At 43.6% G+C, this 12,983-nt stretch overlaps 1 protein-coding gene across 2 annotated transcripts in view; it reads left to right on the top strand.

The window, feature by feature from the left end:
* The first annotated feature begins 9,960 nt into the window (after positions 1-9,960).
* Positions 9,961-12,983, top strand: part of LOC122562775 — a 124,597-nt gene continuing 121,574 nt past the window's right edge. For both annotated transcript variants that reach the window (XM_043715947.1, XM_043715946.1), the window contains exon 1: positions 9,961-10,171. The gene's annotated coding sequence lies outside the window, so the exon portion shown is untranslated. The remainder of the gene's footprint in view (positions 10,172-12,983) is intronic.

Below are 12,983 nucleotides of genomic sequence, written 5' to 3'. Positions count from 1 at the left end.
CTGGTTGGTTAATGGGAGGAATGAATCCAGTTGGTGGCAGAGTGGGGTGACTGGGACGTGGAGGGGCTTGGAGGGACTCTGGGGGATGGGAAGGGAGGTTATTTGAAATTGGAGAACTCAATGTTGAGTCCTCCAGGCTGTAGGCTGCCCAGGCAGAAGATGTGGTGTTGTTCCTCCAAATTGTGGTTTGGTTCATTGTGGCAATGGAGGAGGCCAAGGATGGTCATGCCAGAAAGAGAGTGGGAAGGGGAATTAAAATGGGCAGTGACTGGGAGATCCGGCCGGCGCCAACGGGACCAGCTGAGATGTTTGGTGAAACATTCCGGCCCAGTGTTTTACTGTCACTGATTGCAATCTTAGTCACGTCTAATGTATGGAGCAGCGAGTAGTTGTGTTCTGTAACCTTGCATTTATTCCATCTAGAACCTTAACTCTGAAAACACATGCAAACCTTTGGCTTTCTGGAATCTCATGGCTATCACATTCACCCCAGGCACTGTTTGAAACCAAGCAGAACCATTATTAAAGTTGAGGAATGGAGAAATAGGGCATTGCTGGTAGTTATGGCTCACAGAATCAATTCCTGTCCTTCTAAGATAGAGGATTCTTCTGTCAAGAGGCTGCATTGCAGAGGGTTTGAGGCTGGGTCAAGACTGCGATAGAAAGACTTTTTAACAACAAGGGAATCAAGAGGTATAGGGAAAAGGCAGGAAAGTAGAGTTGAGGATTATCAGATCAGCCATGACCTCATTGAGTTGGGAGCAGCCTCAATGGGCTGAATGGCCTATTTCTGCCAATGTCTTCTGGCCTTTAAACAACAAGATAGCAGCAACAAGAATAGAAGCATGCAGGACTTCATATCCATTCACACAGACAACAGAGTTCTTTGGATTAACCATTCCTTTCGATTAACAGTACCTTTGGCTACTGTGAATAGCAACATTGAAAATAGATTTTTAAAGGTCTCCTTTGTTCAGTATTGCTAGTGAAATTGTCAAGGTTCTACAAGTTTGAGGAAGATATGATTTTATATTATTTATTCATGAGAAATCGGGCATCACTAGTTATATCAGCATTTATTGCCCGTCTGTAATCGCCTGTGAAAAGGTGCTGCACCTCATGAACCGCCAACACATAACGTGCTGTTTCCCCATGATCGGAATTGGGACAGCTTTACACTGGGTAACCAGCGATTTGGTTGGCATTACATGGGACAGAAAATCAGATGTTGCCAACTCCCGTTTTGAAGGCAACTCAAAGTCATACAGGTCTACAGCATGGAAGCAGGCCCTTCAGCCTAACCTGCCCATGCTGCCCAGTTTTTACAATTAAACTTGTCCCACTTGCCTTACCTGCATTCACCTATCGCCATCCCACCTACCTTTCCCCTAGCTCTACATCCCCTCCTGTTTATTGCTCAGCCCGCTTCCCCCTCCCTCGTCCTGATGAAAGGTCCTGCCCAAAATGTTGACTCCGTTGCTGCTGACCGACTGTGCTTTTTCCAACTCCACATTTTATCGACTCCCACAGCCTTTCATACCTATCCCATCCATGGACCTGTCTCAGTGTTTCTTAAATAATGAAACTGGACTCACCTCCACCTCTGGCTGTTCCAGACACTCACCACCTTCTGTGTGAAAACATTGCCCCTCTCCCCTCAAACCCCTGCCCTCTACTTTTAGACTCCCCTACCCTGGGGAAAAGCTGTTGGCTATCTACTTTATCTGTGCCTCTCATGAATTTACAGACTTCTGGAAGGTCACCCCTCAGTCTCCTACACTTCAGGGAAAATAGCCCCAGCCTCTCCTTATAATTCAAACCTTTCAGTCTAGGTAATTAGATTAGATTAAGATTAGGTTACTCACAGTGTTTAAACAGGCCCTTCGGCCCAACATGGCCACACCAACCCTCCGAAGAGCAACCCATCCAGACCCATTCCCCTATGTTTACTCCTTCACCTATCACTACGGGCAATTTAGCATGGCCAATTCACCTAACCTGCACATCTTTGGATTGTGGGAGGAAACCGGAGCAAACCCAGGCAGACACAGGGAGAATGTGCAAACTCTGCTCAGACAGTCGCCTGAGGCGGGAATTGAACGCAAGTCTCCAGGGCTGTGAGGCATCAGTGCTAACCACTGTGCCACCTTGCCGCCCACAATATCCTAGTAAAGTTTTTCTGCACTCTTTCTAGTTCAATAATACTGTTAACAAGTGCCATTCTGTTGTTGGGGGGAGTGCGAAATTAACCCTTTAACCTCCAGCAAGTAGAATGATCTTTAAGGTGGTCTATTCTGGGAGAAGGGGGTGATTATAGAATCAGATGGATCGCCAAACAGCTGCTGACTCCAGGAGAAAAATATGAGCAGACACTGGCCTCTGGCAGTAATATGTTAGCCAGTGCTGCACGTGATGGTTGAAAAGTCTGGCATGGATTGGACGAACGCCAATTGGTTGCAGACTTATAGGGAAAGCTGCTGCAGCAATACAACTGTGACCGAGATGAAGTCAATAACTTTAAGATAGGACGAGAGTCAACGGAGGATAGAAAAGCAGGCAATTCCAATGCCTGAAAATGTGCTGGTAAAGACAGCCAAAAAAGCAAGTGTGGATTTATAAACAGACGGTCTGATGTGTACAGAATGAAAGCAAAATGACAAAATTAAAAACAAGAGAGTTATAAATTGCGAGTTTGTGTTAACATTGAGGAGAAGATGTGTGTGGCTGTCAATGGATGATCGATAGATGTTCTGCAACACTTGGTGCTGTGATACCAACATGTTCATTCATGACCAGATGCTGCAGCAATTCACAAGTCAGAGAGGTGTTAAGACAGCTTCATTACCGTACGTCACGCTAACAAGATGGTCTGCGCAACAGCAAAGCATCAGAATCTCAGTCAGAGGCTTCGATTGTACTCAGCTCCAGCAACTTCTGAGGCTGGCCCTCTTAAAGCACTGAATGAGGCCTGATCTGTCAGACAGTACTGTTGATGTAGTGACACCCCACCACTCTCTTACCTTCAGTGGAATTAAGCTGTAGACTGGGAGGGCCGATTTTTCAACTAAGAGTCCAGCCTTTGACTGAGTACATGGGTTTGCTGAGTAAGAAAATATCTAAATCTTCAACTTGAGCAAATCAAATTTTAGATTGCAATTTGTAGTTAGCTTTAAAATGAAATCTGTATTTAAAATTCTGTAGTTGCAAGCTTTGATCTGGATTATTTTCGAGGGGGGTATTGAAAGAGCAAGCTAATTCTGAATTAAGTGAAACTTGATCCCAATAACAGACTCAGATAGGCCTTTTATCTTGGGAGGATATAAAGGCAGCCAACTTAGTGTGACTGAGCATTAGAATGCAACTTGCAATAGAGTCCTGGAGCAGAATCACAAAGTTAAGTGGAGGAAGGAGAGAAGTATTTGATTGATATCGCTGTAGCAAAGCAGCTGTTTGGTGAATATTTCTAGTCTCTAAAAAGACAGTAAGGCTTTCAGTTTGTCTTCAGTCCTCTAGTCTTTTTTTCTCTTTCATTATAAACACTTGTTGGAAAAATGATAGATATTGAGGCCTTAAAAATTAAAAACATAGAATAGAGCTCAGAGCGGGGAGTTTTCAAATGTGAAGATACGGGATTGCAGAGTGATTAAATTAATAACAATTAAAATCTGATAGATGTAGCAGGTTGACTGCTGTGTTGCAGCTGCAGTAGATGCAAGCAGTTGGACACCAAGGTGATCGACAGTGAACACATCTACGGAAAGGGTTTGCAGTTCAGGCAACTTCAGGAGTAAGCTGAAGAGCTGGAGTTTGAATTGCAGAGAGAGGGGGGGGGGGGAAAATTACCTGGACACGTTGCTCCTGAAAGTGGTCACACCTCTTTGATGAGGTAATTCAAACTTAGCCTAAGCCTGAGGGCAAGGGGGTAAGACTGTGGGTGAGGCAGGCACGGGGACCCAAGGGGGTAGGACTGTGGGTGAGGCAGGCACGGGGACCCAAGGGATTGCTTTTGAGAAGGATGTGTATCTGCAATTGCCCGACAGTTACTAGGTTATTGTGAACTGTATAGATAAGAGTCGGGAGTTCAGGGAAGATGAGTGACCTAACTATGACAATGTGGTACAGGGAGCTATTCAAGTGGGGAAAGGATGATGAATATGCTGATGGCTGGATCTTTCAATTGTACAGCATTGGACAAAGGACAGTAGAGTTGAGGATTATCAGACAATCAACAATCATCTCACTGAATGGTGGAGCAGACTTGATGGACTGAATGAACTATTTCTCTTGCATCTTATGGCCTTATGTAGATGTAACTGCACATGGAAAATGGCAAAGCTATTGTATTTAGCAATCTGTGAATTTGCAATTCACACAACTGAAACACGATTTGTATTCCTCAAATGGAACATAATTTCTCCTCTGACTATTATTGTCATCAACTGCCAGAGGAAGCAGTAGATGCAGGTACAATTGCACCATTTAGAAGACATTTGGACAGGTACATGAATAGGAAAGGTTTAGAGGGATTTGGGCCAAATGCAGGCAAGTGGGACTGGTTTAGTTTGGGAAACTTGGTTGGCGTGGACTGGTTGAACCAAAGGGTCTGTTTCTGTGCTGTTTCACTATGTAGGAATGTAGTTATGGGGGTGGGGGGAGCACTTTAATTAGGGGGATAGATGTTGTTTTCTGCACTTGTGAGCAAGAGTCCCGAAAACTGTGTTGCCTGCCTGGTGCCAGGATTAAGGACACCTCTTCAAGGGTGGAGAGGAACTTGGAGTGTTCGGGGTGAGTTCCAGTTGTCATCATTAACATTGGTGGAGGTGAAAGTGAGGACTGCAGATGCTGGAGATCAGAGCTTAAAAATTTGTTGCTGGAAAAGTGCAGCAGGTCAGGCAGCATCAAAGGAGCAGGAGAATCGACGTTTCAGGCATAAACCCTTCAGGAATGAAGAAGGGCTGAAGAAGGGCTTATGCCCGAAACATCGATTCTCCTGCTCCTTTGATGCTGCCTGACCTGCTGCACTTTTCCAGCAAATCAATTTTAAGCATCATTAACATTGGTACAAATGACTTCGACAGGACCATAAAAGAGGTTGTGCTGAAAGAATTTGAACAGTCAGCAGCTAAACTAAAAAGTAGGATCTCCAATAGAATCACCTCAGGATTATTATCTGAGCCAAGGGCTAACTGGCATAGAGTAAATAAAGTTAACGCTGGGTGTGAGAGGAATGGGTTTCCATGGGCCACTGGTGCCAGTATTGGGATAGAGGGAGCTGTTCCAGTGTGATAGGCCTCAATTGAACTGTGCTGGGGCCTGTATCTTGGTAAATTGCATAGCTAGTGCCATAGAGAGGGGCTTAAAATAATTAGGGGCAAGGGTGGAGAATTTAGGAGGGAGTTATATAGATTTACAAAGTACAAGAATAAGGGAGCATCGTAGGAAAACTATTTTGATAATAGTTCCCAGGATGGGACAGGAAAGAACAGTGTACAAACATAAAACAACAACAAATGAGGTTGAAGGGGGGAAACATTGTAAACAGGCAAAAAATCAATGGCTCTTTATTTAAATGCATAGAATATTCAGACAAAATAAATGAATTAATGGCACAAATAGAAGTTAATGGATATGATCTCCACAGCGATTACAGAGACACGAGTACAAGGAGATCAAGGCTGGGAACTAAACCTGAAGGGGTAAGTCAAGATTAGAGTAGTGCTGGAAAAGCACAGCAGGTCAGGCAGCATTGGGAATTTCCTGATGAAGAGCTTTTGCCCAAAAGGTCGACTTTCCTGCTCCTCGGATGCTGCCTGATCTGCTGTGCTTTTCCAGCACATTCTAATCTGGAATCTAATCTCCAGCATCTGCAGTGCCCACTTTCATTATAAAGGGGGAGTGACTGTTCGAAAGGACAGACAGGAAGGAAAGGGTGGTGGGATAGATTGATTAGGAAAAGATGAATAAGTATGAAAACAAGAGATGATCTTGGATCAGAGGATGTGGAATCTATATCCATAATAACAAAGGGAAGATAACACTGAGAGGAGTGGTCCATAGTCTCCTTAACAGCTGTTCTGCAGTTCAGAGAATAAATCAGAAGCTACTGAGGACATGTAAACAAGGCATATATTAATCATGGGTGAATTTAGTCTTTGTGTAGGTCGGGAAAATCAAATTGGCAAAGGTCACATGAAGAGGAAATCATAGTATTTTTGAAAGTTTCCTACAACAATAGTTCCCAACCTTCTCAGTATCAAGGCACACTTCAATGTGACAAGCAATTCTATGGTACACCCACTTTTTAAAGCTGAAATGATTGCTCATAAACATCCCATTTGAATGATGAGTGAATGATTTATTATTACACATATCTTGAAGACGTCATGAAACGTGTTTTGTCGCCATACTCCGATGCTACTTTGAGGCACAATAAGGATAAAAAGAAATTTGAGTTCATCTGTTCAAGTACATTTACTTGCATTTAAAATGGCGCGATCTTACCAGCAAGGTTGGCAACATAGTGCACCCAACAAGTTAGAGAAGGATCAAACACATTCATGTTTTCCATTTCATAGCAACTTATTTTCAAGCACAACTGAACCACTTCTAAATCTCCTTGGCCCAAGATCTGTTCCACACACTGCATTGAACCGTTACATGTTTGAGATTGAGTGGATCAGAGCAAACCACAAAGTAAATTGCAATTGACTGGATTCGTGGGAAACCTGGGTCTGTCGGTGTCTGCACATTGATGAGAGAGCCACCCACAGGGCGCGCTTCACGGATGAGCACACCCTCTCGTTTTTGGCTTATTTTATCTCGTTTCAAAAAGCTCATGAATGCTGTTGTTGGTAATTGGGTTTAAGTGATCACAAGATCTCAGTTTTCCCAAGGCCCCAATACTTAGAATGTTCACATAGTTCAGAATTGAGACCTCGCTTTTAATTTGATGATTAATTTTCACAGATTTTAGTTTAACTTTGGTTTAAGTTGTTTAAGATGAAACATAGAATTTCCTTCATATTTGTACAAAATTTCACAACACATGGGTTGAAATTCATTGAGGATGCAACCTGGCTATTTTGGATGTGACAATGAGTAATGCGACAGGTTTAATAAATGATCTCAGATAAGCACCACCACTGTTAGGTGGTAGTGTGGGGGAAACAGAAGACGTTAAAAAAAAAGTAAGAAATAAAGTGAAAAAAAAATTAAAAATAAAAAAAATCTCAGTGTAAAAACAAAATCCTTACAGGACATTGACCATAAAATGGTAGAATTTGGTGTTCAGTTTGAGAGTGAGAAACTGGGTCTGAAACAACTATGCTAAACTCAAATAAGGGTAATTATGAAGGAATGAAGGCAGAATTGACTGGAGTGGAGTGGGAAAGGAGTTTAGCAGAGAAGACAATTGTGGATGTTTAAAAATATAGTTTGTGACTCAAAGCATAGACATGTACTAGTGAGGAAGAAGGATTCTAGGAAGGGGAATAAACAGACCAGGGAAGTAAGGATAATATCAAATTGAAAGAAAAAAAAGACAATGTATTCAAAGGTTACAGCTAGTTGGAGAAAGAAACAGCCAGAGCATCCATGTTAGGTAGCACTCTCATTAACTGTGTTGCTAAAGCTAGCTGAACTGCTTTATGTAGTAAGGGCTCATGGAAGTCCTTGAGTAGTTGAATAGCAGTGTGTAACGAGGACTCAGGATGTACTGCAAACTGCAGGAGGCTCATAATAATCCCTATACCAATAATACAGCTGACTGTGGGGTAAGAAAAATCCATGAGCAGTATTTGCTGCATGCATCTGATCAAGATTAGAACTCAGAAAAACCTAGAGGCAGTTTTAGCTTAGTGAAGATTAGATAGATTAGATTACTTACAGTGTGGAAACAGGCCCTTTGGCCCAACAAGTCCACACCGACCCGCCGAAGCGTACCCCACCCATACCCCTACATTTACCCCTTTTACCTAACACTACGGGCAATTTAGCATGGCCAATTCACCTGGCCTGCACATCTTTGGAGTGTGGGAGGAAACCGGAGCACCCGGAGGAAACCCACGCAGACACGGGGAGAACGTGCAAACTCCACACAGTCAGTCGCCTGAGGCGGGAATTGAACCCGGGTCTCTGGCGCTGCGAGGCAGTAGTGCTAACCACTGTGCCACCGTGCCGCCCACAAATTGAAGTCAGCTGTCGGTGGAGAACTGGAGATATACTGGAGTGCAGTTTAGAGTACAGGGATAGTGATTTACCGGAACAAGAACAGAAGCATGACAGAGTGGTTCTTGAAAGGGAGATTCAGGGTCAGATTGGAACATATGAAGAATTGCAATCTCTTATGGAATTTAATGAGATTTGTGTAATTTACCATCGGAGGGAATTGGTGAGCTATCCTTGGGATCCGTCTTGTTCACATTTATGTTTCATGTGTACCGTGGGACCTTCAAGTACAATCTCTAGGCCTTATTAACCACATGTTAATTTTGGGTGTTAGAAATGAGTTGCACACACTTTGTAGACTGTATATTACTATTTAACGTTGTTTTGCAAACATTATTGTTCAAAACTGTGGAATCTCGTGACTTTTATTCTCTACGTAAATCGGAGAAAGTGAGGGCTGCAGATGCTGGAGATCAGAGCTGAAAAATGTGTTGCTGGAAAAGCGCAGCAGGTCAGGCAGCATCAAAGTAGCAGGAGAATCGACGTTTCGGGCATAAGCCCTTTTTCAGGAATGAGGAGGGTGTGCCAAGCAGGCTAAGATAAAAGATAGGGAGGAGGGACTTGGGGGAGGGGCGTTGGGAATGCGATAGGTGGAAGGAGGTTAAGATGAGGGTGATAGGCCGGAGAGGGGGTGGGGCGGAGAGGTCGGGAAGAAGATTGCAGGTCAAGAAGGCGGTGCTGAGTCCGAGGGTTGGGACTGAGATAAGGTGGGGGGAGGAAGCTGGAGAAATCTGCATTCATCCCTTGTGGTTGGAGGGTTCCTAGGCGGAAGGTGAGGCGCTCTTCCTCCAGGCGTCGTGTTGCCATGGTCTGGCCATGGAGGAGGCCAAGGACCTGCATGTCCTTGGCGGAGTGGGAGGGGGAGTTAAAGTGTTCTGCCCCGGGGCGGTTGGGTTGGTTGGTGCGGGTGTCCCAGAGGTGTTCTCTGAAACGTTCCGCAAGTAGGTGGCCTGTCTCCCCAATAGAGGAGGCCACATCGGATGCAGCGGATGCAGTAAATAATGTGTGTGGAGGTCCCCTAGATCTCACATTTTGTCTACCTTAAACATAAAAGTTACTGATCCTTAGCCAGTGATGCAGCAGTAATATCATGGGAAATGTTGTCTGGAAAATTTTCTGGTTAATTTTCTGGAAAATCCCAGAATCCCACCATGACAGATGGTGAAATTTGAATTTAAATAAAAGTCACCTTAATGGCTAACCATATGACACTGTTGATTGTCATAAAAACCCATCTGATTCACTAATGTCCTTTGAGGAAGGAAATCTGCCCTCCTTACCCAGGGTCTGGCCTACGCATAATTTCAGACCCACATCAATGTGATTGACACTGGACAATTAGGGAAGGCCAATAAATGCTGGCCTAGCCCACGTCATCAAATTTTAAAATATATTTCCTGAAACTTTGCTAATAGTCTTCCCTAACTCTGGGGGTTGTGAGCACTCAGAGCAACACCTCCCCAGCTCGACAGGCTGAAGCCAGGGCCTTCGATGGCAGCGTATTGACCGAATGTGCCCTTGTGCCAGTTAGGCTGCTGTTGCCCACCTTGACTAACTCACCTCAGGCCCGAAGTCCCTCTGCTCTGTGTTGCAATATTCAGAGCGTTGACCCACCGAGTGCGCTGACAAATATTTAACTTGGAGCTGGTGGGAGGCAGCTGCAATGGGTGATGTGTGTAATGTGGTTACATTTGATCCTACTACTGTGTTGCACAAACCAAATCAAGCAACCTGAAGGGCAGTTTAACAGAGGGCGGTACTTTTCTGTATGAGACTCGGACGTGAACACTGTTGGTGCTCAGCTGTGACAGCAGCTTTGTTTCAGCTTTGAATCTGCCAGGAGCTCCCCTCATCTGATTCGCCTGACTTTCAATCCCTCACAGCTCCCAGATAGAGATACGTACCCTGCCTGGATTACACATTGGATTAAAACCAGACTTTAAAGGTGAGGCTAATTCTTTGGCATCACAAATGAGGGATCTCAGTAATGTGCAGTTACTTTTGAAGCCGAGAGAACAATGTTAAGGAATGATTAAATAGTTGTGCTGAAAATCCTGAATGGTTTACTAATTGGCAAGACAGCCAGAGGAGAGCTAAGAGAAATTTTTTTACTCAGAGAGTTATTAGAATCTGGAATGTACTCACTGAAATGAAATGAAGTGGATTTGATAGTAACTTTCAGAAGGAACTGGACACATAATTGGAAAGGAAGCCATTTCCTGGGCTACTGGGTAACACCAGGGGGTGTGGGACTCATTGGATAGTGTTGTTTCAGGCCGAGTGACTAACGTACAGCCTACCTCCTCTCTCCTTGTCAACAGCTGCAATCTGAATCAGGCCTGTCACATTCAATTTAGAAATAATTGGTTCTGGTAGGATGCAAGATGCAGAAGTAATTTTTCTAAGTGGGAAAAATGTGGAAATTTAACTAAATCCAGAAAAAAACATTATGAGAGTGCCCCTCAGGCAAGTTGCCAAATGTGATGGTGACACTTGAAGCACATTTAGTGAACAGAGCCATTTTTGTTTTGGAGGTGGTTGGTGGGGAGCTGTTTGACTGATGGGGATTAGTATTGTACATGAATAACTTGGTTTATGATGTATAACTTGGTTCAAGACTGGACAACATTGCTACTCCCTGAGTTGCTGCAATCTCATCCTGTTTAGCTTCCGCTTAAAGCAGCGTGCGTGGTCATTCTGATTGTCTGGGAGAGTTTACTTGACCCGGTGATCTTCACTTCACTTGATGAAGGGGCAGTGCTCCAAAAGCTTGTGGTTTTAGATAAACCTATTGGACCACAACTTATGTGTCGCGGTCTGCCCTTATCCACCCCAGTCCAACACCGACACTTCCACATCATGGCTACCATTTAAATGGCTGACAAAGGAGATTATTTTGAATGTGTAGAGCCTTTCAGTCGCACTAAGACATTGAATAAATTATAGACTCATAGAGTCACACAGATGTACAGCATGGACGCAGACCCTTCGGTCCAACTTGTCCATGCTGACCGCATATCCTAAATTAATCTAGTCTCATTTGCCAGCACTTGGCCCATATCCCTCCTCCCCTTCCTAATCATCTACCCATCCTTTGCTTTTTAAATGTTATAATTGTACGACCCTCCACCACTTCCTCTGACAGCTAGTTCCACACGAACCACCCTCTGTGTGATAATGGTTTAAGTCCTTCTCCTCTCACCTTAAACCTATGCCCTCTAGTTTTGGACTCCCTTACCCTGGGAAAAAGACCCTGACTATTTATCTTATTTACGCCCTTCACGATTTTATAAATCTCTATAAGGTGAACCCTCAGTCTCTGATGCTCCAGGGAAAATAGCCCTTTTGAGTTTAATAACATCTTTCCTATAGAAGGGCGAACAGAACTGAACGCAGAATTCCAAAAGTGATCTAACCAATGTCCTGTACAGCCACAATGTGACACCCCAACTCGTGTACTCAATGCACTGTCCAAATAAGGCAAGCATTCCAAAAGCCTTCTTTGCCACTCTGTCTACCTGTGACTCTGCCTTCAAGGAACCAAGACCCTGCATCCCATGGTGTCTTTGTTCACCAGCACTTTCCAGGACTTAACATTAAGTGTTAAGTCCTGCCCTCATATGCCTTACCAAGGTTCTCGATCAATAGGAGAATCAAGGGTTGTGAGGAATGAGGAGTGTTAGATCAGCCCAGCACCATATGGAAAGGTGGAGTGGCCTACTCCTATTTCTTATAATTCTCGTGCAAGAACTTGCAAAGGACTTTGAAATCGTGTGGAAATATGATTGGAGAAGTAAAGCCTTAGTTCAACAACCTGTTTTATTCTGATAATACCAGCCCAGTTTACACTGCACCTTCACCTTCTGTTGAATCTTTGTGTTACAACACAGGGATAGCAAACCAACCAAATCAGCTTTATTGTCACTGGATTCACAACACAGTGAAGTTAAAATATTCAATGACCCTCAAAAATTGTCCAAATGTTCAGAACCAGGCTTTACGAATAGCAGGTTTTGGACACCAAATTTATAACTTAAACAAAAATGAACAATTTTATATTCAGACTGTAACCTTTGAGGACAAAGCTAAACAACAAAGTAATCTAATGAATATAAACAAATTTAAATCCAATCTTGTTTGATCATAACCCACCACTCACACACAGACAGACCAACAGACACAGTTAAGGTATAATAAGAAAGAAAATAAAATAATTATAAATTGCCAGTTCAATTAAAGACCTTCAAGCGCCAAGCATTTATGCAATCCTTGGATAATGAATACATCTAATTTTGAAATCATTTGTGAATGTAAATTCAGTAGACTTGCAGAATTATTTACTTAGAGTCATAGAGGTGTACAGCATGGAAACAGACCCTTTGGTCCAACCCGTCCATGCCGACCAGATATCCCAACCCAATCTAGTCCCACCTGCCAGCACCCGGCCCATATCCCTTCAAACCCTTCCTATTCATATACCCATCGAAATGCCTCTTAAATGTTGCAATTGTACCAGCCTCCACCATATCCTCTGGCAGCTCATTCCATACACTTATCACCCTCTGTGTAAAAAAGTTGCCCTTTAGGTCTCTTTTATATCTTTCCCCTCTCACCCTAAACCTATGCCCTCTAGTTCTGGACTCCCCAACCCCAGGGAAAAGACTTTGCCTATTTATCCTATCCATACTCCTCATAATTTTGTAAACCTCTATAAGGTCACCCTTCAGCCTCCGACGCTCCAGGGAAAACAGCCCCAG

This window comes from Chiloscyllium plagiosum, chromosome 25, assembly GCF_004010195.1.
Source record: "Chiloscyllium plagiosum isolate BGI_BamShark_2017 chromosome 25, ASM401019v2, whole genome shotgun sequence".
NCBI classification, from domain to species: domain Eukaryota; kingdom Metazoa; phylum Chordata; class Chondrichthyes; order Orectolobiformes; family Hemiscylliidae; genus Chiloscyllium; species Chiloscyllium plagiosum.
This window is presented reverse-complemented; position numbering and strand designations above follow the sequence as displayed.